The 12,755-nt window shown below is 38.7% G+C and overlaps 1 protein-coding gene and 1 non-coding gene across 8 annotated transcripts in view; one reads left to right on the top strand and one right to left on the bottom strand.

The window, feature by feature from the left end:
• Lingo2 (leucine rich repeat and Ig domain containing 2) overlaps window positions 1-12,755 on the top strand; it is a 1,311,965-nt gene that overhangs the window by 1,009,330 nt on the left and 289,880 nt on the right. The window lies entirely within an intron of this gene.
• On the bottom strand, window positions 3,247-3,378 carry LOC129670863 (small nucleolar RNA SNORA17). Its single transcript, XR_008719271.1, has one exon. It is a non-coding gene; the product is annotated as a small nucleolar RNA SNORA17 (small nucleolar RNA).

Genomic DNA, 12,755 nt, shown 5'->3' with positions numbered 1-12,755 from the left:
ATTTACTATTGAGAACTGCGTATAGAATGCTTGCCATACTGATTAAGTAGAATACATATTTCTAAAATTGCTGTTATACTAAGACATTTGTATAAAACATTTTAAACAGAATAATCTAATCTGACATCTTTCTATAATGTTGTAACAATAAAACCCTCATTAATATACAATGATAGTGGGAGGAGACAGGAAAGGAGAAGGAGGGAGGAGGAATGATAAAATCAATGTATAAAAGCAAATTAAATAATAAATATTAAAATAATTTGAACAAAGAAATGTGAAGGGAAGAGATTCATGCTGAAAACAAAACAAAAACAAACAATGATGCGGGAAAGAAATTAGAATCTGCATGGATGTAACTTTGGTTATAATATCTATAATTGTTATAATATTTATAACATCGTTATAATGTGCAATAATATTTTATTGTATATTAAATGACGTGTGCTTAGATATATTAGTATGCTTAATATATATGTCAGTAATAGCACTGAGAATGGGTTTAGACAATAAGAATTTTACTGTTTTGAAAGCTTCATTTTTTCATGAAGCTGTGATATATTAATTAACGGTGGGCTTGATGAGTTTAAACAAAGCAGTGTTCAATGGTAGCTAATAATGATAGTTCTAGATATTTTTGTCTAGTTGAAGAACTCACACTTCTCCTGTTCCTCCTGAAACATGAAATCCTTAGACCTTCACACCAATATTTCTGATCATGTGCCAAGATGTTCAGTCACACCACAAGGAGGTTCCTCAGCCCTACGCAGTCCTCAGAACCGTGTTATTCTCATCTACTGTGGGCACCATTCCTCCACAGAACTCTAGCCGTACTCTGTCTACCAGAGAAACTTGAGACTCAGGATATTTACCCTAATGGAAGGTCTTGATTATTCCCATAGGATTCATTACAGCAACTAGCCAATCTGCAGAGCCTGTACATATAAAGCTGGCTAGCTTTACAAGATTCTCTGGTAGAGATTTCTTTAATTTTTGTGTTTACCATAGCAAACCCCGTGTTTCGTAAGCTTGTGTGCCTATTCAAGATCCACACACCGACAGGAAGACATGCTGCAAGGAACAACAAGGAAAGGACTTTACACTCCAAGGAGTCCATGTTCAACTTCGCATAGGTCAGTAAAATGGGCAGAAGTGGCTAAGTTAAAGGGCTAGAACACCTCTGTAATTGCATCTAACAATCCTAAAACAAAGCCACCGTTCTCTGGCAAATCAAAGTGGAATCTGGACTAGCATAGAATATAGAGCAGCTTTTTAAAAACAGTTCAAAGAAGTGCAGACAGGCTTTGAACTTGCTGTGTAACCCAGGCCTTAGACTTAGAATCCTGAATATCTGTTTCATAAGTGCTGAGAAATGCTGGGTTTGCAGGCAAGAGCTAACATACCCAGCATGAAGAAGCATGGACTTCTCCCAGGCAGCATAGCCTCAAGTTCTGATAATTTGGGTTTTGGGATAGGGCCTGGCCCTGAAGCCCTGTCAGGTTTAGAACTGACTGTGTAGATTTCAAACTTTCACCAGCCCCTTGTTTCTGTGTTACAGTTATGAGGCACCAGCATTCCGGTGGGAATTTATTTAATTCAGGTTTTTGCCGTAGCGAGACCTGTGTTTTTATAAGTCTGTGTGCTGGTCACAGGATCCAATGTGCCAGTCTCACATGGAAAAATTATTAAAAGTTGATCATTACTCTTCATAATATACAGAGACACTGTATGTATGGTATTCATACACCTACTTTTTAGGACAATTCATGTTTTCACTATCTCTGAACTTATGGAACCTGAGGGCTCCTCGGAAATAGCTGTCTCATGTCAAGTATAAGTGTATCAACTACCCACTGTTGAAGTTTATTCTTACATATGTTCAGGGCTTCTTAAAATGGAATGCTCCTAAGAGATAATATTGTTATTGTTCTGATGAAGTTTGTGGAAAATGATAGTCATCATTTTTGCTTCGCGGTCATTCTATAAGCTATGCCTCTGGTTTCTGCTCATCTGTCAGTATTAGAACCTCACTGGGACTCCTATCAGATATCCCGTTGTTGGCTTGTGTCATGGAGATCCTGCAGTTTTGGATCTGTAGGACCAGCCCCTTCATGAACCCAGCTGTTCATTCAAGGGATAGGTGTTGGGATGGGCCAAGTCAAAGACCTGGATCTGGGCCTGACAGGTATCTGAGCTAGTCGGCCCGCTGGCTCTCTTGCTTTCATGCCATCGGGGCCTGCTCATCCACAACCCCCACAACCAGGGCCAGCTCTATCCTGCTGCCCAGGCCAGGTGCAGGGCCCACTCTCCCAAGTGTTGGAGCTGGTGAGGGACATAGCCGGTTTTCCCACTCTCGTGACCCTGGGGCCAGCTCTCCCACCTGCAGTATGTAGCGAGGGATTAGGAAGGACATGAAAGAGTCTCTCCCTAGCATGCCACCACCCAGCAGAGGAGAGGCAGAGCAGGCTCTCTGGCACTCATGACCTCTAGACCAGCTCACCTGCAACCCCTACAAGTCAGGGCCAGCTCTAGCGTGCTGCCCATGTGAGGTGCAGAGCCTGCTCTCCCTAGTGCTGTAGCAGGTGATGGGAAGGAACAGCTCTCCTGCTCTTATGACCCCCAGAGCCAGATCTCCTGCCTGCCATAGGCGGAAGGGAGAAAGTGGGAGAGGACATTTCTCCCTCGCTCATGCTGCCACATAGCATACCAGCTGAAGGGTCGGCTCTCCCACACTCACACCCTCAGGCTGGCTCACCCACAACTCCAGCAGTACCTGCTCTCCTGAGTACTGTGGCTGGCTATGAGCAGGGTCAGGTGTCCTGCTCTCTTGCTCCCAGACACAGCTCCCCCATGATGCCCAGTTAAAGAGCAGTACCAGTTCTGCACAGTCCTCAGATATGTCCCCGCGCTGAAGCCCAGATGAGGGATGTCAACCTGACCTTCAGTGGTAAAAGACTTCCCAGGGCTATGGATCCAGATGTGGCTCCCCAGATGTGCCAGCACAAACCAGGACACCACCATAGTCCCAGGGAGCATCACTAGCTACTCACATCAGGCTGTTCCTCACTACCCTCCAGTCTCCAGTTCTGCCTCTCTTCATTGTGCCCACATCCTTCTGTTTCTCTTTCTCTTCCATTTCTCCATCACTTACTGTTCCTCTTAGTGGTACCTGGAGTCTCTGAGTGTCTGGGACAGGCCTGCCTGTCACTGGACTGCTGGTCTTTCCAGGCTCACTTTTTTTCAGGGAGTGTTAGGCTACTAATCATTCAGATTTTCATAGGTCAGAACACCGAGCCTAGACATAGCATTTCTCTTCTGTGCCAGCTACTGACACACATGTGGCATGGCAACCACATGTGCAATGCCTGTAGGGGCAGGTCGTCTTTCCTTTTCTACTCTAGGTGGTGCATCAATTCAAATGCAGATAATTAGCAAGAAAATCAGCATCTCTCCTGTCCTAAAGCTGGGGAAATCTCCAAACACTTCTAGAAAGAACACTTAATCCATGATCTTTTCCAGTAACATCCACAAAAGGAAAGTCATAAAATGATTAAGCTTTCAATTTAAATGTGTGTATGTGTGTGTGTATCTTATTACAATCATATTAATTTCAGCAAACAATTAAAATCCAAGTTTAGGAATTTTTCTGGCTACTACAAAAGAGAAATTGCATATATATTTTGCTGGGCTTTGTCTTTATAGTGTTGAAGTATTGTGTATTATTTTTCTATCCAGAAATCTTGGTCAAGATTCTAGTGGCATGAACAGAGGGATAGGGTAAGCAGAACCCTGACAAAATAACTCCCGAACAAAGCCATCTTTTACTATGCATTGCACACATATGCAAACTAATCCTGGAGAAGGTAAAATTTTAAATTATAAAATAAAAACAAAACCTATAAATATTAACCCAAAAGACAAAAGTTACCTGGGACCAAGCCTCCTGTGGTTTTCTTTCCTTAAAACTTGAGCTTCTAAACTTATAAAAGATTCACTTCACTGTTGAAGAGTCAAAACCATTCTTCTGGGTTTCAGTAGAAGAAACAATTGCTTTTGGGTATGGCTTATACACACTGTATAAACTTTAGTATGGGTTTCAGTCAGTGAGCATCTGGCTGAGAAGAGGGGATATAATGCTCCAGCGTCTGTGAAAGATGCTCCATGGTGTAGCTACATCGTCCATTGGGTTGTAGAATTTTGATTCATTTATGATCCCTTCTGAAAGTCTCTCTGGCAAGAATTTTGTTAATCACAACAGACTGGGAAAAGTGGTCCTAGGAGATAAATCAAATGAAGCATACATAAAAAGCTAAAGATGAGAAGAATATTAAGGGAAGAACATAGTTATAATGATCATGGTGTAGATGTGTGTGGATAGTTTGTGTGTGGGGAAGCACAGGTGTGTGAGGATAGGTGTGTGTGTGTGTGTGTGTGTATACATGTATATAAGGGTAGGTGTGTGAGGGTATGTGTGTAAATGTAGGTATGGGGGTAGGTGTATGGGAGTTAGATTGTACAACAGTAGGTGAGTGTTTGGGTAGGTGTGTGTTTGGGTAGGTGTGTGTGGCTGTGGGTGAGTGTTTGGGTAGGTGTGTATATGACTATGTGTGTAGGTATGTGTATTGGTAGATGTATGTGGGAATAGGTGTGAGTCATGGGGTAGGTGTGTAAATGGGTAGGGTGTGTGTGGCTGATGGTTTAATGGTTTTTTAGGACAGCAGCATTTTTAGTGGTGGTTTGTTACTGGTTTTATTCTTATGAAACGGAATAATTTAATTTTAGATATCTCATTTCAGTGGCTTTACATTCTTTAGTTTTCCAGTACTCATTCTTAGAAAAAAAGTTAAGCAATGTGTCTCTTATCATGAGTTAGAGCAATTCTTCTTTGTTTTTGTTTTCACAGTTCTATTCAGAAATACATTTTGACTGAAACAGTTTCATTCTAAGGAACACAAAAGTCTTCTTTACTATTATGGATCTTTTCTAAATGAGGTTCATTATATTTTTGCTGCAGCATCTAAGAAAAAAAAATTACAAAGACACCTCAGCACAGCACAAGGCTTGTATCAAAAGCATTCAACTGCCTTCTCAGCTTGGTCTTCAAGGGAAGACAAGGAAACAAGACTTACTCTGAGATTTCCAGTGACTCACTTTGGCTATACCCAGATGATGGCATTTTAGCCATTAATCAATGCCATAATTATCAAGAATAAAAATGTATGCCAGTAATTAATTCTCTAAGGTAAGACCATGGAAGGATTGATGCTACATAACTTCTAGAATACAGAGAAGGAAAGGTCGCCAGATGATAAATGGGAGCAACCAGGATAACAGACCAGCAAATTGAACCCAACAGGGGAGATCAGCATTTGTCAGATAAACTAATAAAGCCTTGTAGCTTATTGATGGCCCTTCTCTGCTGGGCTGAAGGGGCTTTCAGAGAAGATAGGGAGATTGTGTGGAGCAGATGGAGCAGAGGAGGTTGCTGAGACATGTGGAGATCCAGGTAGCACAAAATAATGCTGTAAGTACAGAGTTGGGGAGATTCATCATGGTTAAATGTCATCTTTCTTTCAGAAATATTTACTGTTATTTAATTGTAAAGAAACTAAGAATGATTTTCCCTAAACTCTGAGTAATAAATTTTGATGGTCTTAATGTTCCCGGGTCTCTGGGAGATCATTTTAACTGAAATAGTCTCTCTTTTTTTTTCTTTTTTTTTAATTTATTTTTAAATAAATAACAGTTGATTCACTTTGTATCCCAGATGTGGTCCCCTCCCTCAACCCCTCCCAATCCCATCCTCCCTCATCTCCTCCCTGTCCCTCCCCAAGTCCATTGGTAGGGGAGGTCCTTCTCCCCTTCCCTCTGACCCTAGCCTATCATAAAATCATCTCTTAATGTACATTGGAAAGGAATACAACCTTTAACCATTATGTTTATGAACAAAATATAATGATATGAAAAGATAACTTACATAAAAAGAAATAATGCAGACAATTTAATGAAGTGAATTTAGTAAAAGTTTTGATAAAAACCTCTATCCTTCCACGTGCAGATATACAAACATATATGGACATTTATGCCTACAGAAACATACACCACACCTACCCTCCACATCTATACATAAAAACTTTATCTTTATGACTTTCTGGTACATATATGTACATACATGTATATATATTAGATAATATTCATATATATGTTCTTGGAATAAATATACCAAAATACCACAAAGGCTAAAAGGTTGTATGTGAAATGATATATTCATATTTCTATTTCTTAAAATTTCATCACAATGAGAATATCAGGTTGTTTGACTAAATCAGCTGACTTTTTACTTTGTTTTTCTTATGCTGACTCAGTTCAATTATTCATGCATGTCATTCTGTTCCCAAAAATACTCAGATAAATGTACTTTTCTCTGCCATCTAGATCTCCGTTTATTTATTTTATTTTTTTTACATCGTTTGAAATTATATGACTAGCTAATATCTAAGCTAAGTTCTCATTTAATGTCTGTATTACATCAGGTGGCAAATCTATAGAGACAAGAGAAATGTGCTTGTACTGTCTGGTACTGTTGTCTGCTCTCTCCAGATTGTGAAATCTCATCAGATCCATTCATGGTTTTTTAAATGGGAAAAAAAATTCTTTTCTAATCCTAGTTTGCATGTTACAGCCAGAAGCTACATAGAGGAAAAGGGAAAGAAAGCAGCTTTAGAGAAAGTTCTGTGTTGTTGTAAAGAGGTGAAATTTGACAATAGAGTGAAAGATAACTCATAAATTAAGTGCTTTGAGAAACAGTTCTTTGAGTCTACATTGGCTCAGAAGTCATTGAACCATATCTCTGTGTCATGAGTTTGAAACATGTAGTCTTTTTCTTATCTAAACTCCTCCTTAGATAAATACTCATACTTCTATGGATATGGATATAAAGTCTTGCAGTTTCTGTAGATCCACAGGAAAATTGAATTATTCGTAATTGTTCCTACTTGGTCTGTGAATTCATATGGAGTTCACAATCCATTAAATTAAAAGTCTTGCCAAACATGTTCCAAATACATACAAGAGCAAAAGTTTCATTTTGGTCTCAGAGAGAGCACATCACATACATAATCAGAGTTTGTCTTCCAAATACAGATATACAAACATACATGGACACTTACACCTACACGAACACACACCACACCTTACCTCCACATACACACATAAAAACTCTATAATTTTCCATTACATATAGACACATATACATGTATGTGTGTGTATTGTGGATGTATGCATGTATACACGGAATATGTATTTCACATGGAGACATATGTATACATACCATGTGATATCAGAAGAAAGCTATGCTAAGCTCAAGAAGTTGCCAAACTAAAGGGAAGTTGTGAATTTCATGTGAAGCTAAGTCAAGGCTGCATGTTTGTCCCACTGCGGCATCTGTATTTCTGGCAGCCACGGAGTCTGTGCTATATCCTGAGTGCTAGAGATAATAACACAACTGCGACTGATCGCTGAGTGTGCGCCAAGTGCTGAGGATGCTCCTAAGCGCTTTACACACAGGTGTTCTAAATCCTCTTGCTACCTCATTATTGGGATAATAAGCAATAGTGAGGAAGGCTCAGTAACTCACACCAAGTCATCCGGATGGAAGGTCTCAAAATCAGAGGGTCTGTCAGTACTTCAATGTTCTCTTTACAGAAAAGTGAGATGTGACAGAGAAACTGTGAGAGAGTAAAAGGCACCCCACATAGAAGTCTGCTGTCACCCTGTATATCAAGGAATAACTGAACACTGTTGGCCTGCTGCTCCACAGCCCTACATGTGCACATTCTGAAAACTTGCTGTTAAATTATGTTTTAGGGAAAAAACAGTCAATATGAACAATGTATATTTTCTCTTTTGGCTTCGTAGGTGATATGATGGTATGACAACTATTTTACATAGTTGTATGTTGAATTAGATAATTTATATACTAAAGGGCCCCAAAGGATTTACCCTCAAGGACACACTATTGAAAGGTGGTAATACATTTACCACTTAGGGTCTCTGAAGAGCAGAGATGGTAAACGCTTAAAGAATGTGAAGGCTATGTCCCTGAAGGCTTGAAATTAAAGAGAAAGTGGCTCTCCGCCTCCCGTTTTGCATATGGCCTTGAAGTATGCTCTTTACCATTGTAGCCTACTCACAATGCTTGGCTTCCTGTCCAAACATGTAAAGCAACAACAGAAGCCAAGCAGAGACCAGTTCTTCAAACTATGAGCCAAAACCAACTCCCTCCCCTTATCAATTGATTATTGCAGGTGATTGTTCCAATGTTGAAAAGGATAAATAATATGGAGATGAATTCGATACACAGGACAGTAGATGCAGGATTGTACAAAAACAGTGAATCATTTTATATAAGGGATCTGCCACTCAAGATTTTGGTCTGTGTGAGACACCCTGGCTCTAATCCGCTGCTGATGGCGGAGGACGACTATAGTTTTCCATTGTTTCAGTGCCAGAGTTGCAAGCCAAAGACCTTATATTGATGAGCAAGTGTTCTCAGTAGGTTAAGACTCTCCACTCTAGATAACTAAGCGCTAAGAATTACAAAGGCTGGAGGAATAAAAAAAAAAAAAATAGTTCATTGATTCTTTTGGTTTCACATACATCTACTTTTTTTTCTTTGAAGTAGCAAAAGTTGGATTACAGAACTTTTTAAAAAGGATTTTTTCTTTATTAATTACACTTTATTCACTTTGTATTCTCCCTGTGATTCCATCCCTCCTCCCATCCCAATCACTCCCTTCCTCCACCCTCTGCATGCATGCCCCTCCCCAAGTCCACTGATAGGGGAGGTCTTCTTTTCCTTCTTTCTGAGCCTAGTCAATTAGGTCTCCTCAGGAGTGGCTGCATTGTCTTCTTCTGTGGCCTGGTAATGCTGCTTCACCCTCATGGGAGGTAATTAAAGATCAGGCCAACCAGTTCATGTCAGAGACAGTCCCTGTTTCTATTACAATGGAACCCACTTGGATACTGAACTGCCATGGCTACATCTGTGCAGGGGTCTTAGGTTATCTCCATGCATAGTCCTTGGTTGGAGTATCAGTCTCAGGAAAGACCCCTGTGTTCAGATTTTTTATTCTGTTGCTCTTCTTTTGTAGTTCCTGCCTTCTCCAGATCTTACTGTTTCCTACTTCTTTCATAAGATTCCCTGAACTCTGCCCAAAGGTTGCCCATAAGTCTCAGCATCTGCATTGATAGTCTGCAGGGCAGAGCCTTTCAGAGGTCCTCTGTGTGACGCTCCTGACTTGTTCCCTCTTTTCTCCTTCTTCTGATGTCTATCCTCTTTGCCTTTCTGGATAGGAAAATCAAAACAACCCTAAGATTTCATCTTACACCCATCAAAATGGCTAAGATCAAAAACTCAAGAGACAACACATGCTGGAGAGGTTGTGGAGAAAGGGGAACCCTCCTCCACTGCTTGTGGGAATGTAATCTTGTACAACTACTCTGGAAAGCAATGTGGCGCTTTCTCAGACAACTAGGAATAGCGCTTCCTCAAGATCCAGCTATACCACACCTAGGCATATACGTATCTAAAAGAGTCTCAAGTACACAATAAGGACATTTGCTCAGCCATGTTTGTAGCAGCCTTATTTGTAATAGCCAAAAGCTGGAAATAGCCCAGATGCCCTTCAGTGGAGGAATGGATACAGAAATTATGGTATATCTACACAATGGAATATTACTCAGCAATAAAAAACAAGGAAATCATGAAATTTGCAGGTAAATGGTGGGATCTGGAAAAGATCATCCTGAGTGAGCTATCCCAGAAGCAGAAAAATGTACACGGTATATACTCACTCATTTAGACATATAGGATAAATCTACTAAAATCTATACACCTAAAGAAATTAATCAAGAGGGAGGACTCTTGTTAAAATGCTCAATTCCTATACATCTACTTTTTAAAGACTGTTTTGAAATAAAGTTTAAAAACAACATTTGTCAAGGTAAGTTATCAAGTAAAGTAGTCCAGCAACTCTGATAAATTTGCATTTATCAATTTCTCATTGAGGCAAATAAATTAAGTGCTCTAAAAGTTGTCTCTTTTTTGTGTGTGGAAATCATGGTATATTAGAAAAGATTTAAAAGAGAGAGAGGTTAGGGGCAAACTTTGAGTATATTTTAATGTCATCTTTTGCCAAAAATCCCAATAAAATACTGGAAATATCACATCAATTTAATCAACTTAAACATTCTTATTTTGACAAATTTTAGGAAAAATGATACCAGTTCATTAATATTACTGACAATTTCCAGAAATTATTTGGCAGTAAGAGTATAGTAGAATGAATAATAAACTCTTAAATATATATATAGTGTATATTGCATAGTTAACTATGAAGTCAATCAACTATGATTCCCATTTAACGCAGGATACTGGGATCTGAAGCCAGACAAGATTGCCGTTTCTTCAGGAAACATGATAATCCATAGTGGAGATAGGAAAGGGCCAGGCCTTTACTGGTTAGCGTGCTTCTAGACCATTGGATTTAAATATCTATTATTAACATATATAATATCTATTATATATAGGTGTTAAATATATAATACCTATTATATTAAATATTTTTTAACTTTTACATGTGTGAATATTTTGCTTGAAGATATCTATATCTATGCATGTCTGCTGCTAGACCAGAAGTCAGCATGGAATCCTGAAATTGGAGTTATATATATGATTACGAGCAGTTATGTAGGTGCAAAAGTTCAAACCATGGTCTTCTGGAAGAATAGCTGTCTCTTAACCTCTGAGCCATCCATCTAGCCCCAAAACTCCTATTATCTTAACCAAATCTATCATTTAAATCACAGAAAAGGCTTTAAGTAAACTTAACATGGACTTAATTTTCTGAAGGAAACTAATACACCATTATAAAAATTCAGTACAAGGAAGAGGAGTCATGCCTTGCGTAAATTACTTAAGAGTGACTGGGCAAAGAAAGTAAACATGCTTCCTTGCGCACATAAAAATGGTATATTTTCATAAATTCTAAACCTAGTACTATGTAGCAGCCTTTGTTTTGAACATCTACAAGGCCCAGGGTCGTGCCTTCCATTTCTGTTGTGGCACCGCATTGTACTTAGTACACTGGCCTGCAGAGTTAAATGGTCAATGGATGCTTGTTGATGGACTTTCTCACCAGGCACCTGTCAATATCCTACAGTGTACTTTCAGAATTTAATGAAACTACTCTTGTAAAAGAAATGTACATCTGTTCTAATTCCCATGAAAATCAATATACGAACTATAAAGCCTTGAAAACATCCATTAATTTCTCTCTGCTTTATGTTCCCACCTGTTTGTTGAGGAAAATAGTGACTGTGGGTTTTGTGTTTGTTTGTTTTTAGAACATTGAAGCATGAAGAAGTGAGAGTTGATATCTGTTCTGTAGTGCTTACTTATTGCTAAGCTTAGGCAGCCTGTAGAACCTTTGGCAACTCCACAAAAGTCTTGCTTTTTTACTTATGTTGAGTATGGGGAAACTGAGGTTCTCCCAGAAATTACTCTATAAATTAAATGGCCAGTCTACATTGTGATTAGTCTGTGCTCACAGTACCCTCCATGTAGGCTGTTATGGACCCAGAAAATAGGTTTCCCTCAGCTTGTACTCTTGCACCTTATTGTATCATGCAAAGTCTCTGTTCTTAACTTCCTGGTGATTCTACAGTAAAAGTTGATAGAGATCATCACTCAGATGCTTTGTAGAGTAATAATTTCTGAGATTATTATAGCTTCCATACTGTGTATGTTACTAGACACAGTATATACACCATGTATTTTGACATGAAAGTGTTCTGATTTCTTTGAATTTTGTGCTACAATGTGACCTATGATTCAAGGTCAGTCAGATATTGATGTGGAGTGAGAATAAGGTTTGCTGAATTCTCTTAACTATGGTTCTGACTGCAAGTAATTTAAATGCTCATTTGTGAATGTGGAAATTCAAATTAAAGATATAATTTAATATATTTGATAAATGTTATAAAAGTAATATGGTGTCTCCAAAAGGAGGTACTAGCTGTATGGTTGTGTGTTAAAAGTCATTAGTTACTTATGGCTTTTAATGCCCATCCCACTGAAGTAGTAATATCTGCTTAGGGGGCTACAGGAAGACTCAGCAGTGAAGAGCAGGTCCTGTTTTACAAAGGCCCCTGGTTTACTTCGTAGCAGTACCATCAGGAACCTCTCAACCACCTGGACCTCCAATTTCTCATTATTTGATGCCTTCTTCTGCACGGACATGCACACATGTATGGAGCACATACAGACACACAGGCATACAATACACATGACTGTAAATAAAAATCCATTTTAAAAATTGAAAAGTAATGCTTATATAGATCTTGGAAATGTATTTTTATAACATAAAGATTCTATTTTATAACATCATTATAACAGCATTGAATATATTAAAGTTAAATGATCTCAGATAGATAGATAGATAGATAGATAGATAGATAGATAGATAGATATAAAGATATCTGTGCACATTTCTAACGTGTAAGGAAGTGTGTGTCTCTTTCAGCTAATGTCACATTCCATAGATAATAGAGAAACTGAAATCATGCAATGTAGGTAAAGTAGACACGGGTTATTTCATGACAAGATGAGTCAGAATGAAGATCCCACACTTCCTGGTCTCTCACACTATAGATAGATAGATAGATAGATAGATAGATAGATAGATAGATAGATA

The sequence above is a fragment of the Psammomys obesus genome, unplaced genomic scaffold, assembly GCF_907164565.1.
Source record: "Psammomys obesus unplaced genomic scaffold, mPsaObe1.curated_primary_1811, whole genome shotgun sequence".
NCBI lineage: Eukaryota > Metazoa > Chordata > Mammalia > Rodentia > Muridae > Psammomys > Psammomys obesus.
This window is presented reverse-complemented; position numbering and strand designations above follow the sequence as displayed.